A 15,315-nucleotide genomic window follows, 5' to 3' on the forward strand; every position below is an offset into this window, starting at 1 on the left:
GGGGGCAGTATTATAGTAGTTATATTCTTGTACATAGGAGCAGTATTATAGTAGTTATATTCTTGTACATAGGAGCAGTATTATAGTAGTTATATTCTTGTACATAGGGGGCAGTATTATAGTAGTTATATTCTTGTACATAGGGGCAGTATTATAGTAATTATATTCTTGTACATAGGAGCAGTATTATAGTAGTTATATTCTTGTATATAGGAGTAGTATTATAGTAGTTATATTCTTGTACATAGGGGAAGTATTATAGTAGTTATATTCTTGTACATAGGGGCAGTATTATAGTAGTTATATTCTTGTACATAGGGGCAGTATTATAGTAGTTATATTCTTGTACATACGAGCAGTATTATAGTAGTTATATTCTTGTACATAGGGGCAGTATTATAGTAGTTATATTCTTTTACATAGGGGCAGTATTATAGTAGTTATATTCTTGTACATAGGGGCAGTATTATAGTAGTTATATTCTTGTACATAGGGGCAGTATTATAGTAGTTATATTCTTGTACATAGGGGCAGTATTATAGTAGTTATATTCTTGTACATAGGGGCAGTATTATAGTAGTTATATTCTTGTACATAGGGGCAGTATTATAGTAGTTATATTCTTGTATATAGGGGCAGTATTATAGAAGTTATATTGTTGTATATAGGGGCAGTATTATAGAAGTTATATTGTTGTACATAGGGGCAGTATTATAGAAGTTATATTCTTGTACATAGGGGCAGTATTATAGTAGTTATATTCTTGTACATAGGAGCAGTATTATAGTAGTTATATTATTGTACATAGGTGCGGTATTATAGTAGTTATATTCTAGTACATATTAGGTTATGATAGCTAGTGTAGTAAATATAGTCTAACAATACGTCAGGGTAATGGGCTGAATGAGTTGAAAAGTGACAACCACTTGTTTCTTATGCTCAGAGCAGTTGTCACCGCTTAGCTGTCCAGCAGGGGGCGATAAAGCACACAAGTATTATAACAGCTTTATAAATGTTTTCTGCGTTATTAATTTTACATCACTGGTGACTTGAGCTGTGTTATATATAAGCACCCAGCCTCTTTGATTAATTATAGGAGGAATTGTCCAGAATACGAGGGTCAGTACACCCTAAGACTCTGGGAGTGTAGGATTTTTTAGGCGTGACTGTATGGACTGTCAACGTCCAGAGAGTTTGCATTATCTCCCGCCAGGGATGGCCACATTCCTAATCCTACAAGTATTTCACCAGTGGCTACAGCACAACATGGAGCTTTCCTCTGTCCTACATTCTTCTACAAGTCCAGTCACAGCATGTGATTTACTTTTTTTTTTCTCTAAAACATTGGTACATGTGAAAATAAGAAATGTAAAATATCTTTTCTGAGAAATAAGAGAAGTCCCTGAACACGAGGCCTTAGTTTGTGAGGCACAATATACAATGTGTATCTCCACACATGGCACAGATGGCCCATTCTGCGCCTGGAGGTGCCATAACCTCAGAACCCTTAAGGTGGACAATCCCTTTAAAGCTATGCTCTATCACTCATTCATTGCTTAACCTTGACCCCAGACTTGTCACATGCTGTATTTATTTGCCTGATGTAAAGGCCGCTGTTCTCCTGAATCCGGTGGTGTTTTTCTTTTATTTCTATGCCTCTCGGATCCTGAGATATCACCTGTTCTTCTTGTGTCAGCCAACTGGGCATGGACCTCAAGGAGACGCCCATAAATGGATGAGGGCCAAGCCCACTTGGCTAAAAAGACCAGATTTATATATCAGGAAGATGGGGTCATATCTTGAGATAGGTGAGGCCCAGGAATGAAAGAAAGACAATGCCGGATTCAGGACAATAGCGGCATTTACATCAGGTTAAAACAATTACATATTTATGGCAAATGACAAGTCCTAATTAAAGGACTCTTAAAATGATTATTTGCCTGTAATGTTGCCTCTATCTTGGTTAGTCTCCATTCTGTGGGATAAAAAATAATAAAAAATATAGTACAGGAGGAGAGTTGAACTATGCTTGGCAAGGTTTGGTGGTAGAATGTATAGGACTGCTGTGATTGCCAAAGCTCTGGGTCATATACCTGGCACTGTAGGCTGGTTCTATAGCTAGACACTTCCCATGGCTAGGCTCGGTATACCAGTCACCTCTCCCAGAACCTGTGGGAGGCTGAAGAAAAATCGGGAAGACTGAGCAGTCTCCTCGAAAAGTTGGCAAATCCTCTGAGGGCCAAAAAAAGCCTCCCTGAACCACCCAGCAAGTAGTGCTCCCTAAAGGTTTCCTGATGCTTCATTCAAAGACTGAACCCAGGTATCTAGAAACACATTCAAGGGCCAATCCTGCAAAAAGGGGCATGGTTGTGTCATGGCTTGATGTGATCTCTGGGGCATTGGAAGGTTACAGTGCACAATTGATTACAGATCTGCCCACTTATCATGTACCCGAAGTTGGAGCTTCTGAAATTCCATCCAGGACTGAAGGGGTTAAGGTTCCTTTCTATCCCGCAGTGATCTAACAAGTAGCTGTAACCTCAGCTGCAGCTGCTCCCTTCTACTATAAATATCCGCTCCTCACTCCTCCCTGTGTTGGCTATAGCTAATACCTATGCTGTCCATGTGGAAGGAGCTCATCTCTGCATAGCTGTACTGTTGTTTCTGTTGCAGCTGCAAAGTTTCCTGCCGAAGAAACCAAGGAGTACTTTTTGTTTTGTTTTTCCCCACTAGATTGTCTTACCTTACTCATGTTGTCGCCGGGAGTCCCCTCCCTACACCAGACTCAATGAAGGTTTGGTATTGGGGGTCTTATGGCTGTCACTATATGGTGGTCTAATGACTGGCTTTGCATTGGGATCTATGACATTGACCATAGTTACCATGGCTGGTATTGGTATGGGAGCACTGGTATTGGTATGGGAGCACTGGTATTGGTATGGGAGCACTGGTATTGGTATGGGAGCACTGGTATTGGTATGGGAGCACTGGTATTGGTATGGGAGCACTGGTATTGGTATGGGAGCACTGGTATTGGTATGGGAGCACTGGTATTGGTATGGGAGCACTGGTATTGGTATGGGGGCACTGGTATTGGTATGGGAGCACTGGTATTGGTATGGGAGCACTGGTATTGGTACGGGAGCACTGGTATTGGTATGAGCGCACTGGTATTGGTATGGGAGCACTGGTATTGGTACGGGAGCACTGGTGTTGGTATGGGAGCACTGGTGTTGGTATGGGAGCACTGGTATTGGTATGGGAGCACTGGTATTGGTATGGGAGCACTGGTATTGGTATGGGAGCACTGGTATTGGTATGGGAGCACTGGTATTGGTATGGGAGCACTGGTATTGGTATGGGAGCACTGATATTGGTATGGGAGCACTGGTATTGGTACGGGAGCACTGGTATTGGTATGGGAGCACTGGTATTGGTATGGGAGCACTGGTATTGGTATGGGAGCACTGGTATTGGTATGGGAGCACTGGTATTGGTATGGGAGCACTGGTATTGGTATGGGAGAACTGGTATTGGTACGGGAGCACTGGTATTGGTATGAGCGCACTGGTATTGGTATGGGAGCACTGGTATTGGTACGGGAGCACTGGTGTTGGTATGGGAGCACTGGTGTTGGTATGGGAGCACTGGTATTGGTATGGGAGCACTGGTATTGGTATGGGAGCACTGGTATTGGTATGGGAGCACTGGTATTGGTATGGGAGCACTGGTATTGGTATGGGAGCACTGGTATTGGTATGGGAGCACTGGTATTGGTATGGGAGCACTGGTATTGGTATGGGAGCACTGGTATTGGTATGGGAGCACTGGTATTGGTATGGGAGCACTGGTATTGGTATGGGAGCACTGGTATTGGTATGGGGGCACTGGTATTGGTATGGGAGCACTGGTATTGGTACGGGAGCACTGGTATTGGTACGGGAGCACTGGTATTGGTACGGGAGCACTGGTATTGGTACGGGAGCACTGGTATTGGTACGGGAGCACTGGTATTGGTACGGGAGCACTGGTATTGGTATGGGAGCACTGGTATTGGTATGGGAGCACTGGTATTGGTACGGGAGCACTGGTATTGGTACGGGAGCACTGGTATTGGTACGGGAGCACTGGTATTGGTACGGGAGCACTGGTATTGGTACGGGAGCACTGGTATTGGTATGGGAGCACTGGTATTGGTACGGGAGCACTGGTATTGGTACGGGAGCACTGGTATTGGTATGGGAGCACTGGTATTGGTATGGGAGCACTGGTATTGGTATGGGAGCACTGGTATTGGTATGGGGGCACTGGTATTGGTATGGGAGCACTGGTATTGGTATGGGAGCACTGGTATTGGTATGGGGGCACTGGTATTGGTATGGGGGCACTGGTATTGGTATGGGGGCACTGGTATTGGTATGGGAGCACTGGTATTGGTATGGGAGCACTGGTATTGGTATGGGAGCACTGGTATTGGTATGAGGGCACTGGTAATGGTATGGGAGCACTGGTATTGGAACGGGAGTTGTCCTCTTCTTAAAGGGACGGTCTGTGGTCTTATGACATTGCGTCTGCACATACCTGTCGGGATCGGCAAGTATGTGCGACGGGGACATTATTGCTCAACCCCCTTTGCAGAAGTGAGCAGCGTTGAACTATCCCTTTAAGATAAATTTGCAATTCTTCCAATGAAACCCAGGATGGGAGAGAAAGTAAATGATAAATGCGCCCCACTTTTTCCTCTATGGGTTTACATGGGACTGCAAATAACCCTACTGCATTATCTGTAACAGAGCACGGCTAAGGAGTGACGTGACCTTCTCAGCTCTGCTACATCTGCGGTTCCACTTTGAAGCATGGCCAATATATGTAGAGTAATCAGGATGATGCCCGGGCATTAGCTGCTCACCCATGCGCTTGATTGCTACCTGTGTACGTCGCTCCTAGGAGAAATTTCACCATTAAACACGTGAAAATGACCTGTCGACACGCTCGATACTCACTCACAGCAGGCGATTGATCTGCGGGGGAGCGGGGAGCTGCCGCAGCCTTATGTGTGGTCTCTATCATGTCCATATAGACATATGAACCCCTTTTAACACCCCTGATTTTTGCAAACCCCTATTAATCTAACGAATACCAGTCCAGATTTCTTAAAGGGACAGTGCACCAAATTTAAAATTCAGTGCAGCATCTCTTAAGATCCAAATTTCTTAAAGGGACAGCGCACCAAATTCAAAATTCAGTGCAGCATCCCTTAAGGTCCAAATATCTTAATGGGACAGTGCACCAAATTCAAAATTTGGTGCAGCGCCCCCTAAAGTGCATAGAGAAGACTGTCAGCCAGACTGGCAATCCCCTTTTGACTTTTAGGATTGTTACTTCCAATAGGTGGCGCTGTGCTAGAGTTTGTCTCCTTTCCTGGAGAGACAATTAGAGAAGACTACACATGGAGGGGGGGGCCCTTCCAGCACCGGAGGAGTTAAATAATTTGGACACCACGCAAAGTGCCGAGGGATCGATACAGTAAATCAATATGCATCTCCGTGCCTTTAAAGGCCAGTCAAGAGGGAAAAGTGGAAATCACAGCTTGGTAGAGGGGTGCTGGGGAAATGATAATTAGCGGTATTTACAAATATGCAAATAATCTGCACATATACGACGCCGTGATATCACAGATCGGACTCTTCTGTCACGGCATAGGCCTAAAAATTGAGAAGAATGCAAAAAAATATGTGACCGCTATTGTAACTCAAGTGAATGGAGCTAAAAATGGCGCTAATTTTCTAAAAAAAAAAAAAAAAGCTAACATTTCTTAATTCCGAATAAAAGGGCATTAGGTGCGCATTAATAATGTGCAAACCGTTTTTCGATATCTCACTTCCAGGCTGAGATACAAGTCATTAAAGGTATAGGCCCAAATCGTGAGGCTGCACTACTGAGACATTCTGAGGTCATCACCTTGCTTCTGATTGTTTATGACATGCAGCGTTGATCCAAATCACTAGTTATAACAATGTCCGCACCTACACACTTGTATCTTTCCCACAGGCGACCCCCCCAGAAGGATATAGATGTGACGTCATCAGTCTCTCAGTGGTGCAGCCTCAGGCTTCAGGCCTGTGATTTCAATTGATCATATCTCAGCATAGAAATAAGATATTGACACGGGGTCTTCACAGTTTAAATGTTCATACATTTTTTGGGAAGTAGGTCTACGTCGAAGAGAAAAGCTATGGCCAATTGGTGACAGCAGTTACCCCATTACAAGGACTGAATAGAGACTGTAAGAAAGTCATGGTTGTGAACAGGTTGAGCTATGTATACAGTGTGTGTATATATATATGGTTCCCACCTCATGGACGGGATCTTGGCATCCTAATTTGACCACCAACCCAACTTGCCCTATTACTTTCCTCCATGTCAATGGTTTCCTTGGTTGGGAGCTTCACCCCCAGCTCCTTGGGTTCTTCTTAGCCCCATTTCCTCATAAGTGTCTATATTTCTTACAAATTCTGAGATCATATGACATATCTCGGACGCACACGACCCCCAGAGCTGCGAGCGAAATAACAAATCACGCCGGGGAGAAGTAGAGTCTTGTCTTATCTAAGGACTTCAGGCTTTAGGTGAAAGGACGAATAGATGAGATTCCCCCCATACTACAAGATGGAACAGATTTTTCACAGAAACACAGCAAAGTCCTTCATTTCCGAGCAGGACTCTAATTTAAGGGTTGTGTGCAACAACAGTACTGGAGTAATACAGGAGGTAACTCAGGATATGTAATGTATGTACACAGTGACTGCACCAGCAGAATAGTGAGTGCAGCTCTGGAGCGTAATACAGGATGTAACTCAGGATCAGTAATGTAATGTATGTACACAGTGACTGCACCAGCAGAATAGTGAGTGCAGCTCTGGAGTATAATACAGGAGGTAACTCAGGATCAGTAATGTAATGTATGTACACAGTGACTGCACCAGCAGAATAGTGAGTGCAGCTCTGGAATATAATACAGGATGTAACTCAGGATCAGTACAGGATCAGTAATGTAATGTATGTACACAGTGACTCCACCAGCAGAATAGTGAGTGCAGCTCTGGAATATAATACAGGATGTAACTCAGGATCAGTAATGTAATGTATGTACACAGTGACTGCACCAGCAGAATAGTGAGTGCAGCTCTGGAGTATAATACAGGATGTAACTCAGGATCAGTACAGGATCAGTAATGTAATGTATGTACACAGTGACTGCACCAGCAGAATAGTGAGTGCAGCTCTGGAGTATAATACAGGATGTAACTCAGGATCAGTACAGGATCAGTAATGTAATGTATGTACACAGTGACTCCACCAGCATAATAGTGAGTGCAGCTCTGGAGTATAATACAGGATGTAACTCAGGATCAGTACAGGATCAGTAATGTAATGTATGTACACAGTGACTGCACCAGCAGAATAGTGAGTGCAGCTCTGGAGTATAATACAGGATGTAACTCAGGATCAGTAATGTAATGTATGTACACAGTGACTGCACCAGCAGAATAGTGAGTGCAGCTCTGGAGTATAACAGAATATAACTCAGGATCAGTACAGGATCAGTAATGTAATGTATGTACACAGTGACTGCACCAGCAGAATAGTGAGTGCAGCTCTGGAGTATAATACAAGAGGTAATTCAGGATCAGTACAGGATCAGTAATGTAATGTATGTACACAGTGAATGCACCAGCAGAATAGTGAGTGCAGCTCTGGAGTATAATACAGGATGTAAGTCAGGATCAGTAAAGGATCAGTAATGTAATGTATGTACACAGTGAATGCACCAGCAGAATAGTGAGTGCAGCTATGGAGTATAATACAGGATGTAACTCAGGATCAGTACAGGATCAGTAATGTAATGTATATACACAATGACTGCACCAGCAGAATAGTGAGTGCAGCTCTGGAATATAATACAGGATGTAACTCAGGATCAGTAAAGGATCAGTAATGTAATGTATGTATACAGTGACTGCACCAGCAGAATAGTGAGTGCAGCTCTGGAGTATAATACAGGAGGTAACTCAGGATCAGTACAGGATCAGTAATGTAATGTATGTACACAGTGACTGCACCAGCAGAATAGTGAGTGCAGCTCTGGAGTATAATACAGGATGTAACTCAGGATCAGTACAGGATAAGTAATGTAATGTATGTACACAGTAACTCCACCAGCAGAATAGTGAGTGCAGCTCTGGAGAATAATACAGGATGTAACTCAGGATCAGTACAGGATCAGTAATGTAATGTATGTACACAGTGACTGCACCAGCAGAATAGTGAGTGCAGCTCTGGAGTATAATACAGGATGTAACTCAGGATCAGTACAGGATAAGTAATGTAATGTATGTACACAGTAACTCCACCAGCAGAATAGTGAGTGCAGCTCTGGAGAATAATACAGGATGTAACTCAGGGTCAGTACAGGATCAGTAATGTAATGTATGTACACAGTGACTGCACCAGCAGAATAGTGAGTGCAGCTCTGGAGTATAATACAGGAGGTAACTCAGGATCAGTACAGGATCAGTAATGTAATGTATGTACACAGTGACTGCACCAGCAGAATAGTGAGTGCAGCTCTGGAGTATAATACAGGAGGTAACTCAGGATCAGTACAGGATAAGTAATGTAATGTATGTACACAGTAACTCCACCAGCAGAATAGTGAGTGCAGCTCTGGAGAATAATACAGGATGTAACTCAGGGTCAGTACAGGATCAGTAATGTAATGTATGTACACAGTGACTGCACCAGCAGAATAGTGAGTGCAGCTCTGGAGTATAATACAGGAGGTAACTCAGGATCAGTAAAGGATCAGTAATGTAATGTATGTACACAGTGAATGCACCAGCAGAATAGTGAGTGCAGCTCTGGAGAATAATACAGGAGGTAACTCAGGATCAGTACAGGATCAGTAATGTAATGTATGTACACAGTGACTGCACCAGCAGAATAGTGAGTGCAGCTCTGGAGTATAATACAGGAGGTAACTCAGGATCAGTACAGGATCAGTAATGTAATGTATGTGCAGTGAATCCAATAATGAGTGCAGCTCTGGAGCATAATACGTCACCATAAGTCATGTTGGTGCAGGGATGGGAGTATGACATCACGTTTTGCATTTCTTTGCCTATTATAAGCAGGCCCCCGCCGTCTTCCTCCGCATTGCAGGCCCATGACTGTGCAGTGTCATTAATATTACATGTGCAGTAGACGGCAGCGCACACGCGGCTCCTATGACATGGAGCACATCTCTCTGCTGGGAACATCTCTCCATATCTGGTGTCATCTGCTGCTGATGTAAGCGGCCCCGACACTTATAACACACGGCGTCCTTCTTGTCTCCTCGCTGCCTTTCTGCGGTGTCAGGGCAATTACTGCACAATACTGTAAGAGATGACAAAGCCGCGCCGGTACAAAGTGGCGAATCTGGGGCCACGCGTCCATTCCTGCTAATTAAAGGGAAACTGACATGGATACACTTAAGTGGAAACCTGGCACGTGTTCTTAGCGTGTCCTGGAAAGTGGAGGGTGGAAACATCACCATCAGTAGTAATCCTTAAAGGGGATGATATAAAAAGGCAGCACTGGGGTAAGGGTCAGCGCTTGACTATATGTAGCTGCTCTTTAACTCTTTAAATGCAGCTTTCCTCTTTAGTAACTCGCCTTCTTATAAAGTAAAAAAAAAAAACAAAAGTGTATTTTTGGATAACTCTGCATGGAGCTGTTCCTCTGTTATTCCTCCTGGAAATGTATATCCATTAAAAAACTAAGTTTACCATTCCCCCTGTCAATAGGGTGTGCCCCGAATCTGACATAAAATCCCAGATAATGACCACACATGGTTACATAGTTTATGTAACTGGACCTGTGCATTTACTGTGTTTCCCCGAAAATAAGCCCTACCCCAAAAATAAGCCCTAGCAGGAATTTTCAGCTCTTTCGAAGTATGCTGTAAATATAAGCCCTACCCCAATATAAGCCCTAGCCGGAATTTTTGCCCTTTTCGGAGTATGCTATAACCATAAGCCCGACCCCAAAAATAAGCCCTAGCAGGAATTTTTGGCTTTTTCAAAGTGTGCCCTAGTTGTGGTTCAATAATGAAGTGTCCAGGCAGCTAAAAAAGTTAAAGAATACTGCAGGACACTTCATTATAGAAAGCAGACACCCCTAAAAGAGAAAAGACAGACCCTACAATCATTCTCACCAGACACTGAACGGGACACTGTGGAACACATTTAGGACCTATGGTGCAACGCATCGAGCACCTTTGGTGGAAAATATTCAGGACCTACAGTAGAATGCACCAAGAATCTGCAGTGGAACGTATTGAGGACCTGCAGTGGAATGCATCGAGGACCTGTGGTGGAACGCATTAAGGACCTACGGTGGAATGCATCGAGGACCTGTGGTGGAACGCATTAAGGACCTACGGTGGAATGCATCGAGGACCTGTGGTGGAACGCATTAAGGACCTACGGTGGAATGCATCGAGGACCTGTGGTGGAACGCATTAAGGACCTACGGTGGAATGCATCGAGTACCTGTGGTGGAACGTATTAAGGACCTGCGGTGGAATGCATCGAGGACCTGTGCTGGAACATATTAAGGACCTGCGGTGGAATGCATCGAGGACCTGTGGTGGAACATATTAAGGACCTGCGGTGGAATGCATCGAGGACCTATGGTGGAACGTATTAAGGACCTGTGGTGGAATGTATCGAGGACCTGAGGTGGAATGCATTGAGGTCCTGCAGTGGAACACATCGAGGACCTGCAGTGGAACGTATTAAGGACCTGAGATGGAACGCATCGAGGACCTGTGGTGGAACATATTCAGGACCTACAGTAGAATGCATGAAGGACCTGCGGTGGAACGTATTGAGGACCTGCAGTGGAACGCATCGAGGACCTGTGGTGGAACGTATTGAGGACCTGCGGTGGAACGTATTGAGGACCTGCGGTGAAACGCATCGAGGACCTGTGGTGGAACGTATTAAGGACCTACGGTGGAATGCATCGGGGACCTACGGTGGAATGCATCGGGGACCTATGGTGGAACGTATTGAGGACCTGCGGTGGAATGCATCAAGGACCTGAGATGGAACGCATCAAGGACCTGTGGTGGAACATATTCAGGACCTGTAGTAGAATGCATGAACTACCTGCGGCGGAACGCATTGAGGACCTGTGGTGGAACACATTAAGGACCTGCAGTGGAACGCATCGAGGACCTGCGGTGGAATGCATCGAGGACCTGTGGTGGAACGCATCAAGGACCTGAGGTGGAACGCATCAAGGACCTCAGGTGGAACGCATCGAGGACCTGTGGTGGAACGCATCGAGGACCTGTGGTGGAACGCATCGAGGACCTGTGGTGGAACGCATCGAGGACCTGTGGTGGAACGCATCGAGGACCTGTGGTGGAACGCATCGATGTGTTCCACCACAGGTCCTCACGTACTGTTTTTTGGGGCAAAAAAAACAATAAGACAGTGTCTTATTTTTTGGAAAACATGGTAGCTGTAGGCTATGTTCACATTTTGCCTTTTGGTTACTTTTTTTCAGTTTTTTTTATGCAAAAAGCTGTGAGATTTCAGAAATCTCCTGCACACAATTGTTTTTTTTTTTTTCTTGACTGAATTTGAAAACTGCAGCGTTTTTTAAACCTTCTGCCTGTCAGATTCTGCAGTGTTTTTGCAAATTTTTATTTTCACTCATAGAAAGTGATGAGAAAGTGGAAAATCCTTGCGAGAAACACAACACCCCCTCCCCCCATTTTTTTAAGCGTTCTTGATGCGTTTTTGGTGAATGAAGCTAACTTTACTGAACAAATGCTTTAGACGAAGCACATATATTATCCAAACCCCAAAAAAAGCTGCAAAAAAAATACAGCAGAAATGCTAAAAAAACGTGCGATTTCACGGTCAAGAGAGTAGGTTATTCCTGCAAAAATAAGTTGCAAAAATGGTGCGTGTGAACATGGCCTTAAGTTGTGTTTTACAGCCTTGGTTTTCAAATGGATTTTCTGGCTGAAAAATCAATAACTTAAAAAACGGTTCTAACAGATATTGGATACTGGATTGTTACAGAACAATGAGGTGTAATAGGGTGTTTTCTTTAGTGCATTTCTATTGCAAAAACCTCCCCGAAAAACAAAAAAAAAGCATCAAAATCCGTTATAACAGCTGAGGGGAAAAAATAAAGTGAAAAATTCACATGATGCTTTTTCTAACATACAGACCGAAAAAAAAATACAGCAGTGTCTTGTCAAAAATGAAAGATTGTTACAAGTAGAATTTGGAATGTTTTTGTATTTTGGCAAAGAATTGGAGCCAAAAAGCCCCATGTGAACATACTTAAAGGGGGTGGAGGAGAAGGGTTACACCCTACTATTTAGTTATCCAAGGGCTAAAGTTGGCTTTGCTGTACTACATGTAAAAACACTTTTTTTTACTGCCCTCTACCCACTCTGTTTAAAGGGGTTGTTGATGGCCTATCATTAGGACAGGTCATCATTGTCTGATTGGCCAGGTTCCATCACCCCGCACTCCCACCCTTCCTTCATTAAATAGGTTGTCCACTACTTATCCATTAATGGCCTCTCTTTAGGATAGGTCATCAATGTATGATCTATATGGAGATAAGGTATGCACACCAGTGACTATGCAAGGGGATATATGAAAAGCAGAAACTGCTGTGTGAATACTGACATGAAAAATCCAATAGCTATATGCAAGAGTGAAAATATGAAAAATCCAATAGCTATATGCAAGAGTGAAAATATGAAAAATCCAATAGCTATATGCAAGAGTGAAAATATGAAAAATGGAACCTGCATTACTGCCATGAACATATGAATCAAGAGAAATTTAGCTACTGAATTGATCAATGCAATAGAGCCCCAACACTACGCCAAAGTATTTCTCTACGTTGGGGTCCCTAGCTTGTGTGTGTCCTCTCATGCAGTTAAAAAACTTACCGTGTATGGGAAGCGGAGACCCAGGCTATATATGCGTATAATGTGGACTGGCAATAGGTGTGGGGGGGGCCGGGTTGACAAACGAAAAACGATGTTATACGCATATATCGCCTGGGTCTCAGCAGTTTCTGCTTTTCATGTATTCCCCTTGCATAGTCACTGGTGTGCATACCTTATCTCCATATAGTGTAGATTTTTTAAGTTTTTGCACCCAGTTCAGACTCAGAACCAATGTATGATTAGCCGAGGTTCATCACCCGGCGCCCCATCCTTCTTTCATTAAAGGGGTTTTCCACTACTTTAATATTGACATCCTCTCTTTAGGAGAGATCATCAGTGTCTGATTAGGCCTGGGTCCAACACCCCGCACTCCTGCCTTTATTTCTTTAAAGGGGTTGTCCACTACTTTTACAATAATGGCTTATCGTCAGGATAGGTCATCAATGTCTGATCAGCCGGGGTCCAACACCAGGTGTCCCACCCTTCTTTCATGAAAGAGGTTGTCCACTACTTTTACATTGATGGCCTATCGTTAGGATAGATCATCGGTATTTGATCGACCGGGGTCCAACACCCTGCACTCACACTCCTCTTTCATTAAAGGGGTTGTCCACTACTTTTACAATAATGGCTTATCGTCAGGATAGGTCATCAATGTCTGATCAGCCGGGGTCCAACACCAGGTGTCCCACCCTTCTTTTATTAAAGGGGTTGTCCACTAATTTTACATTGATGGCCTATTGTTAGGATAGGTCATCAATGTCTGACCGGCCTGGGTCTGACACCGGGTGTCCCACCCTTCTTTTATTAAAGGGGTTGTCCACTACTTTTACATTGATGGCCTATCGTTAGGATAGATCATCGGTATCTGATCGACCGGGGTCCAACACCCTGCACTCACACTCCTCTTTCATTAAAGGGGTTGTCCACTACTTTTCCATTGATGGCCTGTCCATAGGATCTGCCGAGGTCTGAAACTTGGCACCTCCGCCGATCAGCAGTTCTCGGTGTCGGTGGCGGCAGGATGCTGCCGGAAATGCTCAGTTCCGGAGCTGCCCCTTCTGCTGATAGCGGCCGCGGCCGAGTACTGTACATCTGTCTCCCATTCAAATCAAAAGGAGGCAAATGTGCAGTACCCAACTGTGGGCACTATCAGAAAACGGAGCAGCTCCGGAACTGAGCATTTCCGGCCTCGGTGGCACCAAGGACAGTTGATCGGTGGGGTGGCGGACCACAGCCGATCAGGCATTGATGACCTATCGTAAGGATACGCCATCAATGTAAAAGTATTGGACAACCCCTTTAATGAAAGAAGGAAGACCAGGAGGTGAAGCTCGGGTGACTGTGTGACAAAATGATAGATCTTTTCCTAAAAATGTTTACCGCTAGATACCTCCTGGATCCAACTATCAGGAAATGAATAAGAGAACTGCACAGAGGGATGGCGGGTTTATTGATCATGGTTTGCCACTATCTTTATTGATGGGAAACGCAGCCCTGACACCCCGGATTCCCACAATATTCAGGAACGGCCTAATCAATCTCCCCATCATGTCACATTGACCATTCAATTACTGCAGAGAGCAGCGGGCATTGTGTCAGAGTGTGGGCGGCAGACAACACCGTGAAGAGAAGGCACGCGGCTCGCCCGGCTACCGCCGGTACATGACATCAAATACGCCTTCTATATAGCACAGCTACCAACACGAGGATTGGTCCCAAAAAACAAACCCCTTTCCTTTTTCTTTTTGAGACTGTCAGGTCTAAGTTTACGCCACTTATTATTTGTCTTACTTTTTTCTGCCCAAAAATGTCTAAAACAAGCAGTCAGACGGTGGAATGCCCTACAGCAAGAGGTAGTAGCGGCAGACACTATAACAGCTGATAAAAAAGACCTGGAAAATATCATCAGCATGGTGGGTTACAGATGATTTACTAACAAAGAACGTATAATTGGTGGAAAAAGGTTGACCTTGATGGACCTAAGTCTATTTTTGGTGACTTGCGTCACATATAAAGTCACAACCCTCTCCCAATAAACCACTCCCCCGTAGATGGAAATGCAAAAGTGTCCAAAACACATCATAAATAAGAAACAAGTCATGAAAGACAGAAACCCATTGATAAGGTCTAAGAGACGTCTAACTGAGAGATACAGACTGCAAGCCCTTCATCTACTCAGAGAAAGCCTGTGAGTCCTGATTTGTCCACTCATTCATAAAGAAAGCTTGTGAGTCCTGTTTCCACTGCCTACTCCAAGAGAAAGCATAGGAGGCCTTCTT

The 15,315-nt window shown here is 44.2% G+C and overlaps 1 protein-coding gene across 3 annotated transcripts in view; it reads right to left on the reverse strand.

Annotated features, from left to right (window-relative positions):
• Positions 1-15,315, reverse strand: part of RAB30 (RAB30, member RAS oncogene family) — a 117,885-nt gene that overhangs the window by 33,332 nt on the left and 69,238 nt on the right. The window contains exon 1 of one of the 3 annotated variants that reach the window (XM_075337516.1): positions 9,125-9,182. The exons of the other annotated variants lie outside the window; for them this stretch is intronic. The gene's annotated coding sequence lies outside the window, so the exon portion shown is untranslated. Of the gene's footprint in view, positions 1-9,124; positions 9,183-15,315 lie in introns of those variants that run through there. 3 annotated transcript variants of the gene reach the window in all.

The sequence above is a fragment of the Anomaloglossus baeobatrachus genome, chromosome 2 (genome assembly GCF_048569485.1).
Source record: "Anomaloglossus baeobatrachus isolate aAnoBae1 chromosome 2, aAnoBae1.hap1, whole genome shotgun sequence".
NCBI classification, from domain to species: Eukaryota; Metazoa; Chordata; class Amphibia; order Anura; family Aromobatidae; genus Anomaloglossus; species Anomaloglossus baeobatrachus.